General features: G+C 42.2%; 1 pseudogene; it reads right to left on the reverse strand.

The window, feature by feature from the left end:
* Positions 1–17,071: 17,071 nt before the first annotated feature.
* On the reverse strand, positions 17,072–17,193 carry LOC145395323 (5S ribosomal RNA; annotated as a pseudogene).
* Positions 17,194–17,748: the final 555 nt, after the last annotated feature.

Here is a 17,748-nt window from a genome sequence, read left to right on the forward strand (position 1 = left end):
AAAGAAAAAAAAATCATGCAATTCTCTCCCCCTCCCCTCCAAAAAAAAAAAATCTTTATAAAATATCTGTCTGCCAACCCTTGCCTTCTGTAGTACCTTTGCTGTCTAATACAAGAAGGTGTCTGTAAAAGCTGCAAGAAAAGAAAAGAAAAGCAATGTACAGTACCTGGCTTTTCGTCCTAGCTCTGATTATAGTCTTTTTATCCCCAGTTGGGGAGGAAAATATAAAATGCGCTAGAGTGTAGGTATGTCTCAGCTTCACAATAATAACTACTTAGCCCAATATGCGAGAATATATAGTTTTCTATCGCACACAAATTTGTATTCATATATTTTTATAGTAAAGTACTGTGCTTTGAACAGAGTGTTATTTGTTCTTAGAAAATTGTATACACCAGTCCAACAGCATGTTATTAAGAGCTATTGTCTTAATTCATCGGCTATCTTACTTCTAAGATGGAACACATTCTATCCGTTCCTCCTTTCTATGAAATCTCCTTTCTATGTGATTTCAATGTTCACCACAACCTTTGGCTCTCCTCTCCTTTCACTGATCCACCTGGTGAACAAGCCTACATCTTTTCTATCCTTAATGAGCAAGAGCAACTTATACAGCACCTACCCATATCCCTGACCGCCCTGGAGAGAGTTCGAACATGCCTGACCTCTTCCTTACAACCAATCCTTCTGCTTACACTGTTAATATTTTCTCTCCGTTGGGCTCCTCCGATCACAACCTTATCCCCTTAACCTGTCCTGTCGCTCTAGTACGGTCTGTGGATCTCTAAACGAACGTCGGTCGTGGCATTTTGGAGCCGCTGATTGGAAAGCCCTCAGGCAATACTTCTTTGATTTTAATTCAAATGAATGATTATTGCTTCCATGGCCGAGAGCCATCTGAGTTTGCCTTGCGCATTACTGGGGTTATTCTCTCGAGCATGGAAGCATACATTCCTTTCTCATATCCATTTACTAATGCAAAAAAACTTGGTTTAATCATGCTTCTTCTAATTTTGTCCACAACAAAGAGAAGGCCTGCAAAAGGTAGTGGAACCAACTCACTCCTGAATCTCATCTCTTTTATATTTCTGCCCAGAATCGTGCTAAATCTGTTCTTCGCTCTGCTAAAAATAATTTCATCCATACAAAATGCTCTCAACTCTCCAACACGAATTCTTCCCACTCCTTCTGGCACCTTGCCATAAACCTTTCTACTTTACCTCATAATCCTTCCTTCCTTCTTTTTTTTTCTGATGGTTCTGTAGCTATTACTTCTATTGATAAAGCAGATCTCTTTATTCAGACTTTCTCCTCCAGTTCCACCTTAGACCATTCCATTGCTGTTCCTCCATCACTTCCCCCCCCCCGTCTGTCTTCCTTATGGTTGACATTATAATTTCATCAGTTGATGTTTTCTCTGTCATCATTGGCCTGAATACTAAGAAAGCATATGGGCCTGATGGGGTTTCTCCTGTTGTCCTCAAGAACTGTGCTTCAGTGCTTACACCCTGCCTAGGTAAACCGTTTCACCTTTGTCTATCAACTTGAACCTTTCCTTTTTGCTTGATGTATGCTCTCATTCAACTTGTCCCAAAAAAAGGGTCACCATTCCCAACCCTCTTACTATCGTCCAATTGCTTTAACGTCCTGTGTCTCAAAAGTTTTCGAGTCTTCTTTACAGAAAAATTTTAAAGCATCTTTCCTGTCACAACCTTCTTTCCGATCGTCAGAGAGTGTTCCGCCAGGGACGACCCACTGGTGATCTTCTCACCTACCATTCAGTCTCCTGGTCATCCCCCTTTCGGGACTTTGGCCGAAAGCTTTGCCATTGCACTTGACATCTCAAAGGCTTTCGATCGAGTCTGGCATAAATCTTTAATTCCAAACTGCCCTCTTATGCTCACCATCCTTCTATCTCTGATTTTATCTTTATCTTCCTTTCTGGTCATTCTATAGTTGCTGCTGTATACAGCCATCATTCTTCTGGAACTATTAATAGTGGTGTTCCTCAGGGCTACGTCCTATCACCAACTCTTTTTTTTTTTGTTCGTCAATGACCTTCTAAGCTGTACATCCAACCCTGTCCACTCATACGCTGATGACTCCACCCTTCACCTTTCCATTCGCTTCCCACAGCGTCCGTCTCAGCAGTTACTTAACAAACAAGGGATGGCACACCTAATATCTGACTTAGCTCATATCGCTGACTGGCATAAAAGTAATCTTTTTGTTTTTAATGCATCCAAAACTTAGTTCTTACATCCATTGACCCGACAAAATCTTCCACAGGAGTACCCTTTAATTTTTTACAAAATCCAGCTTAATCCTCCATCATCTTTAAACATACTTGGGGTTTCATTCTCTCGGGATTTATCTTGGAAAGAACATTTTACCTCTCTCGTAAAATCTGCTTTCAAGAGACTAGGTGTGCTAAGCCGACTCCATGCCTTCTTTATCCCTGCACCGTTGTTGACTTTATTCGTCTCTGTGTAGAGTACAACTTTCATGCATGGGGAGGCTTCCCACATACAGCTCTTCTCAACAAGGTGGAGTCAAAGGCTTGTCGTCTCATAAACTCTCCTCCTCCCACTAACTCCCTTCAACCTCTGTATCTTCACCGTACTGTTGCATCTTTATCTCTTTTCTATCGCTACTTCAATGGTCATTGCTTGTCTGAACTGTCTGCTTGCATCTCTCCGGTACTACGACGGGTGCGTGGCACCCGTGTAGCAACAAATTCTCATCCCTTTTCTGTCCAACTCTCTAATGCAAGAGTTAACCATTACTCCCAGTCCTCTCCTACTGCCTATGATCTCCAGTCTTTCAAACGCAGTGTGTCCAGGCATCTCGAAATGAACAGTTTTTAAATTTGGCTCTCTTATCTTTTTTCTTTTCTTTGAAGGGAGAATAATAGCCTCCTTGTCTTTGGTCCCTTCTTCCCTGCATTGAAAAAAAAAAAAAAAATAGGGGCAGACGAGCTCGAGACGTTTGGCATAGTCTCGGGCCTTTAAGTCCCACTCACCTACCCAGGGTATTGGTATCAGTATCTGGTTAGGGATAGAAGCAAGACACCATCTATCGTTAGGGTACTATTTTTGTGAATCTAGGAGGTGTTTGGGGGGGAAGTGATTTCATCTGCTTTGAGGGAGTGGGAATGGAGTTGGAGACATTCGACAGACCCAGTGCTTGCATGATCTTGCATACGGCATTTGTGAAGTGGGAAGGGAGAAGGGGTTATATCCATTGCAAGGGGTAGAATATCCTAGAAACATTTTAGCGAAACAGCTCAGTGCCAGATGCTACAGGTGGTGTTTTAGGGGAGAATGGAAGTGGTGTATACTGTGCCCAGCTATGTGGCGAAAGGAAGTCTGCCCACAGTCTAAAAGACGCAGATATAAACCTTGAACATCTCACAGATGTCGAAATAAGTCGGCAGACTCTTTTTTCAATATATTAAAATACCATGCTTAGAGTAAGAATTACGGATTTGGGTGTTCTGCATCACATCTAAGACCCTCAGCTGGAAAATACTTGAGTCTGAAAATATTTTTCATAGGTAATCATAGTCATGTATCGCTCTCAGTATTATCCCCACTATCTGTTCTTCCTCTTAATATTGACAAAATGCTCGGACACCACCCATCAACTAGGAAGACAACCTCCACTACCGAGTGACTAAACAAACTGAACGCCATCTCCGAAGATGTAATGCTCCCATTACATTAATGCTCCCATTACTCCCTCTTCCTACCTTAAAGGTTGCATAGGCAATCACAAATTCACAAATTAAGTCTAGGTTAGTAACAAATGAGTTGATATGTAGACGAAGCTTTTAACGCAATACCCTCATTGTAAGTGCGGTTTTTAACCTATACATTTTCATCAATAATCACAAAGAGTTCTTCTCCTCCTTAGTAACGTGAATATTGATTGTCCCGTACCCAAAGCAAGAGAGGAGTAATGTGGCTATGCTTAATTTTTTTATGGTAGATTATTTTTCCGTTCATTGACAGTTGCGGATATTTTACCTTACCTCGAACAGAGAATGAAATGGATTCATGTACTGGAAAATGCGTGTTTTTGAATACATGGTTGATCTCTAAGTAAGATTAATATAAATATTGAAAGCAATCTAGATTATCCGTCATCACAAGACAACATTATTTTTTGTGTACAATTTTTTTTTTCTTAACAGGAACCCCTCCCCCCATGACCAGACACCCTCCACATCCTCTCCCCCACATGCATTACAAAACACTCCAACAGTCACCTCACCTCCAAGACCTCATCATTTTCATTCCCAGTTTAACTCCCATTCATACAGTGAATCCTTGTGATGACATACTGTAATTATTAGCAATGGATCCACTCAAATCTACTGGGTACATTCCACAGCACGTGCAAGAGTGATTTCCTCCCAACCAGGTTCTAATGGATCCGTTCCCCCAACACCCGCGAGATCGATTTCCCCCAATCCGTCTTCTAATGGGCCTGTCTCCTAACATGCACAAGAGCCACTTCCCTGTGTCCTGTGGCAAGTGGTTACGCCTGCCCATCAAGCAGACGTGAGAAATGCCTTGTACAGAACAACCAGCCGCAACAAGAGGAGTGTATTCCCCCACCACAGGTTCGGGGGAAAGTACTGGGGGGAGAAGAAGAAGAGAGGGAAGTTGTACAGGAGGATGATAATAATAATGTGACTCCTCATATTTTTTACATTGTAGAGACGTTTAACAAAAATTATATAGCCATATTTTTTTCCATTAATAACATAAGAACCCAGACCTTGTCATGTTCATGCGCCGTCATTTCCATTATTTTTCCGAAATGTTGTCTAAAGTGTATGAGCTGCGACTGGGAAGGCACAGTCTCAAAGTGTTGGGGGCCATGCCTCTCATTCCGGCAAAACAGACTGACGATCATAATTTCCAAACAGGATACCTCTACCTCATCATTCCGAAAATTAATTTGTCAGTGGATGAAAAGGAAGTAGTTTTACACCACTTCTTTGATTATCTCCATGAAAGACTTGAATTTGAGTTAGTTTCTGGAAGGGAGTGGATGGATCCTAGACAGCAATGAATACTTCAGAGTCACAACGTACATCGTTAGAAAAGCGAACGGACCCTGGTCTTATCTGCCTTACACCCCAAGGGTGCATGGTAAAGTGTGGGTCTTCAACCCCTCAGGTGAAGACAACTGCTGCATGTTACAGTGTCTCGCTACTTATCAGTATCGCAGGAAAGAGTCCCAGCAAACAATGAGGTCATACCAGGAGGATGCTGAATAACATGGCATCTTGCTGAAATGCAGTGTTGCATGAGGACTTTGAGCTTTTCCATAGCCCTTGAGAAGATTCATATTACTAAGAGATTAAATCACCTCTCCATTCACATTAATGGGACGGAAACTAGCAACAGACATCACAGAGCGTACTTGGCACAAAGAGGGAGCGACAAGTACAAAAATTCGGTTTATCTAAATTTTTGTTGGGGGTGCTCACTCCATGTTTATCTATGATTTCCTCCAGTGGGTCCGATGCTTCACATGAAATTGATACCCCTAGTGACTACTACCGAGCTTGCTGATATGGATGTGGTAATTTGGAAGATTTTGCCAGACACGAGCAAGGATGCACAGCTGAATAAACACTCATATTCCCAGAAGAGGGAGCGAAAAAAAGGGTCATCTACTATGCATGCACCTACCCTCCTTCTCACTGGGCTTTCTTAAGTTTCCAGTCTCGAATGCACGCAAACACTGATGCAGAGTGTAATCCATTGGATCTGTCCCGCATTGAAACTTTCTTGCACAAGCCAGTCGTGTATACCTATCTCATTATTGATGACAAAAGGAAGGTGGTGGACAATCATGCCTAATGTGGGGAAGATGAAGCCATCCATTTCATTAACACAGTATCTGCTCCTTGTGATGATATTTAAGTGAGAATAAACAACTCGCCAATGCACTGGCATGAAGATGACGAAGTTCGTTTTGCGAACAAGGATAGGTGCACCTTGTGCAACGCAGTGTTTGTCAAAGGAGCTGGTAAGTATGCCCATCACGACCATTACCGAACCAAGAATAATTTCCTCATGGCATATTGCCGTCAGTGCAACCTGACCTGTTGGAACTCTTAAGCATCTGTTACCCTGGGCCCAAAACATGAATTATGATGAAAATCTGATTCTTAAGGAAATGTACTATGAAACAGACGACATGAAAGTCGTGTGTAAAATGGGTGTTAAAATTCCTGTGCGAGGACATTGGAAACATCCGCATGATGACTCCCTATCATTGTTACATGCAGCCTTGGGTAAATTAACGGAATCATATCTAGCAAGAGGTCTCCCTCTCAAGCACACTCAGCATAATATAGAGCAACTGCCATCTGAAAGACAGTACCTGTTGATGGCAGGCAAGGGAGTATTCCCATACGAGGCAGTGACAAGGTTTGCAACATTGAATGAGACGGATCTTCCCATCAAAGAGAAATTTTTCAGCATGTATGGCAAAAAGCCATTTTGGACAAGGAATATGAATTAGTCAAAAGTGTTTGGGCTACGTGTGGATGCAGGGATCTTTGTGATTACATGCTAAATTAAGTAAGGTCCAATGTCGGCTTCCTAGTGGACATTTTCATGCACTGGAGACTGATACGTATACACTACACCCTGTGTACTACGTCACTTTTGATGCCTTCTTTAATTTCACCACAGGAATTCTACGAACTCATGCGAGATAACATTTCCGGGGGATTGACGACAAATGGAAGGCAGGAAGTCACAGCCAGAAATATTTACACTTATCCAAGGATTAATCCCACTGTTGAAATAACTTTGTGGATGATACGAAATCGGACGCACTTTTGAATGGTAGGTTGCCAGGGTACGATAATGACCTCAGAGTCGTGCGCCGCCACTATAATGAGTGATTAAAGGTCAAACGGATTTTACGCAGTAGTCTGAGAAGACCGAAAATCGAACTTGAGATCCCCAACTACAAGCTGCATATGCTATCGCTGCACCAGGTCAGTCTGCTCAACAAAGGTTTCCCTCTCTTGTCCCTCTGGACTCTGCACAGGACAGTTGGGGACCTTGGATGTAAATTTGATGGTTGTGTCTTACATCCTTGGGTAAGACTGAGACTTAGCAAAAACTGTTTGCCATAAGACCCTCGGGATATCGATAGGGATTCATCCTGTGGGTGTTCTGCATACAGTTTTAATAACTGTTGGATAATCTTTAAGCTAAACGGATTAATAATAGCCTTCGTTAACTTTTTTACGACGCGGGCATTCACCCGGACTGAAGGTAAGAGCAATATCCATAGAATATATGTCTACTCACGGGCTGCCCGGGAGCGAAAGAAAACCCGCCCGCTCCTGGATGATGACGTCACACTCTCCTCTCTCGTCTCCCGCTTCCCAGTTCATACCTTACATTGTTACACAGTATTTTTTTTTTCCATCATATCTTAACATGTGGTTGCATATTATGTTAGAAAAGAGGCAAATAAATAACATACTAATCTCTAGCCAAACTCTTTATTGGTTTTAGTCACACCCTGCTCATATCATTGTAAGCTTTGAAACAGTGTTTAAGCATATGGACTAGAAAATTATGTCATACTTAAAGTTCATCGAACATGAATCTCTCTCTCTCTCTCTCTCTCTCTCTCTCTCTCTCTCTCTCTCTCTCTCTCTCTCTCTCTCAGTATTTGTTCTGTAGTAGCCCGTTTTTACCAAAAAATTCAAGAGACTTTGATGTGGTTTCTGTTATGCTAGGTGTTTTTAGGGCGGCTTCCCGTCCTAAGAACGCCTGACCTAGCATTGGGTTCTTTTCAAGACCGGGGCGATACTACAAATGTAGGAGGAATAGGGCATAAAAACTCAAGGCAACACCTTACAAGTATATTCACTAAGGGTCTTCGATGCTCTGGATGAAAGAAAATAAACAAATTATGTGGCCTCAACTTCCCATTTCATTTTCCCTCCCCTACCTACCCTCCCGCCCCTCTCTCACTCCACCCCAGCACCATCGCTCGTCCCCCCACCCACCTTCCCTTCCCTCTCTGGCCCCTCCCTCTCAGCCCCTCTCACTCTAGTGTGACTTGCCTGAGGCACGAGGTACAGGAAGATAGGTGGTTATTTATGGCCACGACTGTACATTTACAGAACTTCACATCCTACGCATGGCTACTGAAAATGAATGACCTTGACTCACAACTCAAGGTCACAGCCAAGGTCAAAGTTCAAAACTTGTTTATTTTTTATATAACACTATGTGGAGCCCGTTGAAACCACCAGGTCCACAGACAGCTACTGGGAAATAAATCGGCCTCTGCCGTTGAAATGAGGAAAGAAATGGATGATCTTGCCATATGATGAACTGCTGGGTACCAAGTATGAATGCCCTTGACCCAAAACTGACGGTCACAGCCAAGGTCAAAGTTCAATTGCACAATAAAAAAAAAAAAAGGATAGAACTGAGCTGCAATCACCAAACTTGGAACAGTTATAGTACTTCATATGCTATGCATGACTACTAAGTATGAATGACCTTGACCGAAAACTCAAGGTCACAGCCAAGGTCAAAGTTAAAAATTTGCTCATCTTTTATGTACTGAGGTCATGTGCACAAGACAAGTGACCTTGTCATGTGGGGAGTGTTAGAAATTGCTTATGGCAATTGCCGTTTTCTAGTTATTATTATTATTATTATTATTATTATTATTATTAACTCACCACACCGGTGTTTAGTTATAGTATTCTTGTCAATATTCTTCATATTATTATTCTTCATATTATTATTATTATTATTATTATTATTATTATTATTACTATTATTCTTTCTTACAAAGACGTCATTTGCTAATATTAACTCGATTTCAGGGCTACGGCCATCGTACTTGACCATCCGAGTCCCCCAGCTGACGGCTTCATATGACAAAGTATCATCCAGTTCCCAGTAATGGTTTTCCTGTTACATCTAAAATCCTTTAAAAATAGTCTTCACGGATTCTCGGAAAGCACTAAAAGCTGAAAGTTTTCTGGGACACAGCCAAGGTCGGGAAGCAGTTCTGAAATGGCTATGAGCCCATTTGGGCCGGTAGTTTCTGATGTTAGTGGATGTTGGAGTGGCCCTGGTGAGAGAGGATAATGTTTGGAAACTCCCTGTACTGCTGTTTGCAGACGATACTGTGTTGTTGAGTGAAGACGAAGGGGAGCTGCAAGGCTTGCTGGATGAGTTTGGGAGAGTGTGTAAGAAACGGAATCTAAAGGTGAATGTAGCGAAGAGTAAAGTGATGGTCTTTGAGAGAGGTGAAGTCAGTGAATGGACAGCGAGGTTGGATAGTGAGGAATTGGAAAATGTGAGTACGTTTAAGTACTTGGGTAGTGTGATGAGTAAGGATGGAGGTTTGGAGGGTGAAGTGCTTGAAAGGGTACAGCAGGGAAGAAAGGTTGCTGGTTCTTTGAAAGCAGTGATAAGAAACAGGGAAGTAAGCATGGAAGTGAAAAAGTTACTACATGACAGTATTGTGATACCAACTCTAACGTACGGAAGTGAAGCTTGGACGTTATTGGAAGGACATAGGTCAAGAGTGAGAGCAGTGGAAATGAGTTATTTAAGAGGAGCCTGTGGAGTCACATGGAGAGACAGGCTGACGAATGAGGATATAAAGGAGCGTTGTGGTGTGGATGTGGATGTGATAGGAAGCGTTATAAGGAACACACTGAGGTGGTTTGGCCATGTGGAGAGGATGGAGGGTGAAAGACTGACGAAGAGAGTGTATGTGAGTGAGGTGGAGGGGGGAAGAGGGAGGGGGAGGCCGAGGATGAGATGAAGGGATGGGGTGGAGAGGTATATGAGAGAGGGGGGTGTGAGTTGGGAGCAGGGCAGTGAAATGGCGGGGGACAGGGAGACTTGGAGGCGATTTGTTTGTGGCCACCCCAAACGGGATTGAGGCGTCTGGCAATAGATAGATAGATAGATAGATAGTTTCTGAGATCGCCCAGGGGTCAATGGAAAGTAGTTTGAGCTCCACCATTTTTGTTCTGCGAGGATATTGTTGCTTTCACCTTTGCTTGTCGTGTCTGACTTCTAGGGGGGGTCCTACCACACCAGCCAAATACGCACTATATGAAGGGTGTTAAAATCACCAGGTCCAGCGATTGATACAACGTTGGGACATGGGGGATAAATCTGCCCCTGAGGTAGAACTGACGAAGAAATCGGATGACCTTGTCACGTGTGAGCTATTGAAATTGTTAATGGCAACTTCCGTTTTCTAGTTAAAATAATTATAATTATAATTATAATAATAATAATTATTATTACCCCCTGGGGGTAGGGGGGTTTTCAAGAATACTCCCCCAGTATCCCTGCTTGTCGTACGAGGCGACTAAAAGGGTTGGCGAAGGGTTAGTGCCCTTCCCTGGAAAACAGCTAACTAAAAAAACGAACAAGAAGCCTTGGACAAGGACTGACCAAAAGATGACAACTAAGGACCGGACAATGGACATGGTACGGATCGCAACATGGAATGTAAGGGGTGCAAATGATGAGGTGAAAGAGAGAGAGATTGTCCAGGTGCTTGAGGGTGTGAAAGTGGATGCATGTGGAGTAACTGAAACTAAATGGAGGGGAGAGAGTGTGAGAGAATGGGAGTATGGATGAGTTATATGTGCAGGGGTAGGTGAGAATGAGAGGGCAAAAGAAGGAGTGTGTATTGTTGTGAGTAAATGATGGAAGAAGAACATAAGAGAGTATGGATCAGTTGGGTCAAGGATTGTGTGGGTAAGATTGAAAGTTGAAAGACAAATGTGGGCGATTGAGTGTGTATGCGCCAATGCAAGATCATGCAAGCAGAGTGAGAGAAGAATTCAGGACAAATGTGGAAATGTGCATGGAAAAGTTTGGAAGGAATGAGAGAGTATTTTTGATAGGTGATATGAATGGTAAAGCAGGGAATGTGAAGGTGGATGGAATAGTTGGTGAGTGGGTGTGCCTGCTCAGATGGATGAGAATGGCAGTGCATTAGTGGACACTTGTGCCAGGAGGGGGTTGGTGATAGCCAATACCCTCTTCAGGCACAAGATGATCCACAGGTATACATGGCGAGCGATGAGAAGAGTGGGTGGTGAACTGAATGAAAGGAAGGCAATGATTGATTATGAGAGTGTGGATGAAAGGATGCGAAGATGTGCAATGGATGCAAGAGCTTATAGAAGTTGGGGGGGTGGACTTTCTGACCACTACTTGGTGGTGGCCAGTATCAAGATCAAAGCAAGATGGAGAAATAGAAAAGGGGAAGGACAGGAAGAAGGAGTAGTTGCAAGGAGAGTGAAAAGGTTACAACAGGATGAGAAAATGACAGAATACAAGAGAGAAGTAGCTGAACGATTGGGTAAATATGAATTGGAGCAGATGAGGGACGTGGAAGGTGTGTGCAAGATATTCACAGAAGAAATATGTGCAGCATGTGATGTGGAGTGTGGGGTGAAGAGAAGATGAAGAGGGGGTGCAAGGAACAGCATGGTGGAATGACGAGGTGAGACAGGCTGTGACACAAAAATAGAAAGCATACAATGAATGGATGAGAAATAGGGGCGTGGAAGAAATTGAGAGGCGGAAGAGAGAGAATTATATGTAGAAAGAAAGAGAGAGGTGAAAAGATTAGTAAGAGAGAGTAAGAAGAAAGTGCATGAGGAATTTGGAAGGAATTTGAGTGTAAAGTGGAGGGACTGCAAGAAAATGTTCTGGAAAGAGGTGAAGAGAGTAAGACAGGGTGCCAGTGAAGTTAGCAGGGTAGTGAAAGATAAAAATGGTAGATTACTATTGGAGAAGGGAGAAAAGGTGAGCAAATGGAGAGAACACTTTAAGGAATTGTTAAACATAGAGGATGGAAGAATGCAAGTATAAGTGGCTGGGGAATGACTGGGAGAAAGAGGGAGGTGAGAAGACAGGAAGAAATCAGTAGGATAGAAGTTGTGGAAGCAATGAAGAAAGTCAAATTGGGGAAAGCCCCAGGAATTGATGGAGTGTGTGGTGAAATGCTGAAGCATGGGTAGTAGTAGAATGGATGTGGAAGATGTGCAGATTGGCCTGGGAGGAAAGTAGAGTCCCGGAGGATTGGAAGTCAGGTATAATTATTCCCTTGTACAAAGGAAAAGGGGAAAAAGAAGTGTGTGGTAATAATAGGGGCATTTGTCTTCTTTGTGAAATAGGAAAAGTATGTGGTAGGATACTTATTGACAGAGTTAGGGAAAGAACAGAGGAAATAGTTGGAGAAGAATAGGGAGACATTAGGAAGGGGAGAGGTTGTGTAGATCAGATATTCATTCTTAGATCTTTAGTGGAAAAGTTTCTAGAGAAGGGAAGGAAGTTGTATGCGGCTTTCATGGATTTGGAGAAAGCATAATATGACAGGGTGGATAGACAAGGATTGTGGAAAGTATTAAGAATATATGGAGTAGATGGCAAGTTGTTGAATGCTGTGAAGAGTATGTATGATGGTGCTAAGGCTGCAGTGCGTGTGGATGGTGAACTCAGTGAATTTTTCTCGTTGAAGGTTGGGTTGATACAGGGTTGTGTCATGTCTTCTTGGTTGTTCAATCTGTACATGGATGGGGTAATAAAAAAGGTACAAGGTAGGGCAGTGGATGTTGGAGTGGCCCTGGTGAGAGAGGATAGTGTTTGGAAACTCCCTGTACTGTTGTTTGTGTGTTGTTGAGTGAAGATGAAGGGGAGCTGCAAGACTTGGTGGATGAGTTTGGGAGTGTGTGTAAGAAACGGAATCTAAAGGTGAATGCAGGGAAGAGTAAAGTGATGGTCTTTGAGAGAGGTGAAGTCAGTGAATGTACAGTGAGGTTGGATGGTGAGGAATTGGAAAATGTGAGTACGTTTAAGTACTTGGGTAGTGTGATGAGAAAGGTTGGAAGTTTGGAGGGTGAAGTGCTTGAAAGGGTACAACAAGGAAGAAAGGTTGCTGGTTCCTTGAAAGCAGTGATAAGAAACAGGGAAGTGAGCATGGAAGTGAAAAAGTGACTACATGACAGTATTGTGATACCAATTCTAACGTATGGTAGTGAAGCTTGGATGTTGTTGGAAGGACACCAGTCAAGTGTGAGAGCAGTGGAAATGAGTTATTTAAGAGGAGCCTGTGGAGTCACATGGAGAGACAGGCTGACAAATGAGGATATAAAGGAGCGTGGTGTGGATGTGGATGTGATAGGAAGTAATAGGAGGAGCACACTCAGGTGGTTTGGCCATGTGGAGAGGATGGAGAGTGAGAGACTGATCAGGAGAGTGTATGTGAGTGAGGTGGAGGGGGGGTGAGGGAGGGGGAGGCCGAGGATGAGATGGAGGGATGGGGTGGAGAGGTATATGAGAGAGGGGTGGGTGAACTGGGAGCAGGGCAGTGAAATGGCGGGGGACAGGGCGACGTGGAGGCGATTTGTTTGTTGCCACCCCGTACGGGGTTGTATAACCCCTTTAGTCAGATGACTTCTCTTTCTGATTTACTGTTATTATATCCAAGCGGCTTTATGAAGCTTAGGTAGGTCCTGTTGCAGTGCAGAAGTTTCATAATTATAAATCTAACCCGTTAAGAGTGATAGCTATCTCCTAAGGTGAATATAACCGTACACAGCCAGCAAGAATAAACAGCAAAAGTATATCACTGGACTGAAGGAGTTAACTTTAGTCACGCTGGTCATTCTTGCTCCCACCACACCATCAGTCTCATCAGTAAAGGCATTATAAAAATCATAATTTTTCTCAGTGTGTATCATAAAGGTTTATATTTACATCGTGAAGTACATATTCTCTCTGAGCGAGATGATAAGAATGTGACAACTGTGGACGAGTATAGAAGGAAGAAAATTGCACCCGTTACAAATATGCACATACGTTTAGCAGTAAAAAGAGCACACCAGTACTGTTGAAAAAAAGTAATTTTATAGCAATGCATAATAGGTGATTCAGCTGGTGTTTGTATCCCCTGTATTAACGTTTGGTACCCACAAACTGTACTTCTTAATTTAAAAAAAAAAAAAAATCAAACCACGTCCCCTCCTTTTCTTGGACCTTATGTTCTAGTAACAGTGTAAACAAACACACAACGCACACACACACAAAAACTAGGAAAAAACACGAGGCATGAACCCATGGCTAAGTAAGAGGAGAGTGAGGATGACAGGTGATGGAAGGAGGCGGAGAGTGGGAATTGAAGGAGTATGGGAACTGATGGAGTCAATCTTGTGTGTGAGGCGTACTGTACCTAAAGACCAGATTATGTGATCGGGTCGTAATGACTATCGGGGATTTATTATAATTTTAATGAAGTATTTTAAATCAAGCACTTAATTCCAGTGACAGTATCATTGCGGTCACCTTAGTGCTGTTGTATGTGAAACATAGGATGATACCGCTCACTGCAGGAAAGCATTGGCTCTTACTGAAGAGTCTAAAAAACTGAGGCTGAAGTAGGTATTGTATTTAATCAAGTGTGTCAATATTCTACTTTCCTCCCACCTCATACTAACGTATGATAAACTACATGCACTACACATTAAATGACGTGGCATAACATTTTCTTGGTGTCTAGCTGAGTCCTGTCCGCAATACTAAAGAAACACCGACAGGTATATGGCCATGATTCATCCAGTAACTAGTCAGGACCATGTTCTTGCACGACTCACACTTGCAAAAAATGTATTTTAATGTCTACTTCGCTTGAGAAAGAATCACAATGAAATTTTCCGCTGTGACACTGGGTTGTTCATTTCTCACTCGTGTCTGTAGAGTGCTGCCTTCATATCACCACCGTAGCTTCTTTAATTCCTAAAATATTCAGTCATGTCTTGTGGACAGTTTCGGTCTGCTTCTCACATCCTGACCATCTTCCAAAGTTCAGATAATCTGTTGCATATCCCCATGGCCTCACGGCTAATGCAAATATAGGGCTAAACATCGGCACTTCGTTGTCTGAAAGTAAATGTATGAATGGCAGTATATGTTTAAACATATACGCGACTCGTATTATTTTCTCAAAATATTTACTTACTAGCTACAGTGTAGTAAGAAGATAAATAGCTAAAGAAGGGATATGGCTGCAGTCATTGTTATTACAACGTATTCTAGGACAATGAGAAACAATCGAAATAATACAATATTTTCCAGCATGAAGATATTTCTAGTTCTCAAGTCAATGGTAAATTACAATATTCATTATATATGAACATTAATAATTATGATTCACACTGACTATAACTGATACATAATTTGACATGTAACAGTAAACTTTGTAAGCATATCCATCTTTATATAGCTACTGGCGTATTTTATATTACTCACTAGCAGGGTTTCGTGCATACTGGCATTACTAGGGACCCTGGATGGCCACTTCCACTGTGGAAGAAGACCCTCGGGTCCCATGTTACCCACCGAACCAGTGTTCCCCCTTGGGTCCATTTCTCCAGGGATATATTCCCCATAGACCTTTTTTCCTCATACCTAACCACTCACTTACCCACCAACCCTGTCCACCCATGTCACCCGCCGTGCCCACCCTACAAATCCAAGCCCCCATCCGAACCGTTGTAGCTAATAGTGATATGTATGTAGAAGAAAAGAACTTTAAGATAGTTGGCTGCCATGCCTCCGCCTTGATTTCCATAGATTACAGACAACCAGACAAACATTCGCATATACATATATATATATATATATATATATATATATATATATATATATATATATATTTGCAGAATGACAGTTCACAGTATACGTCCAGGTCAATTAAACCCGTCTAAGAGCGAGGTCTCGTAGCCACACCACGGAGGGTCTAAAAGGTATGAGAGCATTGCGTGATGTGATGTTTTCTTTCGGATTCCCACACCCCGACCTTTTGCAGTGGGGGCGCCAGTGATTTTAAGTTAATGCAGCCACGGTGGTTGACAGATAAACGCAGAATGATAGTTTGCAATATACCACCAGGTCAATTAACACCTCTAACTGGCGCTCCAACTGCAGTGGGTCGGGGTGTGAGAATCCGAAATGAAACATTACATTACTTGATGCCCCCTTTCCTATTAGACCCGCAGTGGCGAGGTGGCTTCGAATCCTCGCTCATAGAGGTGTTCTATCCGATGGTATATTGCTTATATATATATATATATATATATATATATATATATATATATATAAAGAATTTTGTTTCCTCAAAATTCTTTATATAAGTCTTAAGTTTGTCTTTACTGAGTTCCAGTTTGTCATATGAATCATCAGTCAGTCGGAATAACGTACCTTAGTTACCATTGTATGATACAATCTGAATAAGTCCAACTCTCAGATTTACAAATTTCCGTTCGTCGTGGCTGCACCACTCGATGTCCCGAAAAGCACTGTTAGACATACCGACACACGTGTATTTCCAGTATGGACAGAGGGACGCTAGGGAAATCCAGCGTTTTTGCAATTTGTGCAACGCTTTGCAGATTTAAACAACTGCAGTATAAATATTTAAATTAACCATTACAAAGTTACAACTGTTAGTGCTATTCAGAGAATTCTCTATGCATCTCCCTCGATCTCTATACAGGGCAGACAGACAGATGGACAGACAGACTCTCTCTCTCTCTCTCTCTCTCTCTCTCTCTCTCTATATATATATATATATATATATATATATATATATATATATATATATATATATATATACCGTATACACACACACACACACAGATTTGCAAATACTCTTTCTCTCGCAGTCTTTGTTATATATTCTATTTTCGTCACTAAATTTTACACACATCAACTGTGTGACACATACATGCCACATCATTAGTTTTAACCTTTCAGTAGGAAGTTGTTATGTCCGTATGAAAAAAAAAAAAAAACAAGAGGAAGCACTCAGAGAGTGCAACGCCTACGTCCTACAGTCAGATTCATTCATTCATTCATTGCCAGACGCCATGTATCCCAGACGGGGTGGCCAATGGCTTAGAGTTAATTGTTTTACAGGGAGGGGCACTAATCCTCCACCAACCCCACTTGACACGTAGGGATGCCAACAGCATCTGGTGTTCCCCGGCGGTCACCCATCCAAGTACTAACCAGACCCAACGTTGCTTAACTTCGCTGATCGGACGGGAAGCGGTGTACTCAAGATTAAGGCAGCATAATTGACCTTGCACTGTGAACTTAACCTTTGACTTTGTTTTCAATGTTCAATTGCTCTCTCTCTCTCTCTCCCTCTCTTTCTCTCTCTTTATATATATATATATGTATGGATATATATATATATGTATATATATATATATATATATATATATATATATATATATATATATATATATATATATATATATTGCCAGACGCCTCAATCCCGTTTGGAGTGGCCACAAACAAATCGCCTCCAAGTCACCCTGTCCCCAGCCATTTCACTCCCCTGCTCCCAACTCACACACCCCTCTCTCATATACCTCTCCACCCCATCTCTTCATCTCATCCTCGGCCTCCCCCTCCCTCTTTCCCCCTCCACCTCACTCACATTCACTCTCTTCGTCAGTCTTTCACTCTCCATCCTCTCCACATGGCCAAACCACCTCAGTGTGTTCCTCATAACGCTTCCTATCACATCCACATCAACACCACAACGCTCCTTTATATCCTCATTCGTCAGCCTGTCTCTCCATGTGACTCCACAGGCTCCTCTTAAATAACTCATTTCCACGGCTCTCAC

This window comes from Coenobita brevimanus, chromosome 30 (genome assembly GCF_032717465.1).
Source record: "Coenobita brevimanus isolate Jiangsu-jjx chromosome 30, ASM3271746v2, whole genome shotgun sequence".
Lineage (NCBI taxonomy): Eukaryota > Metazoa > Arthropoda > Malacostraca > Decapoda > Coenobitidae > Coenobita > Coenobita brevimanus.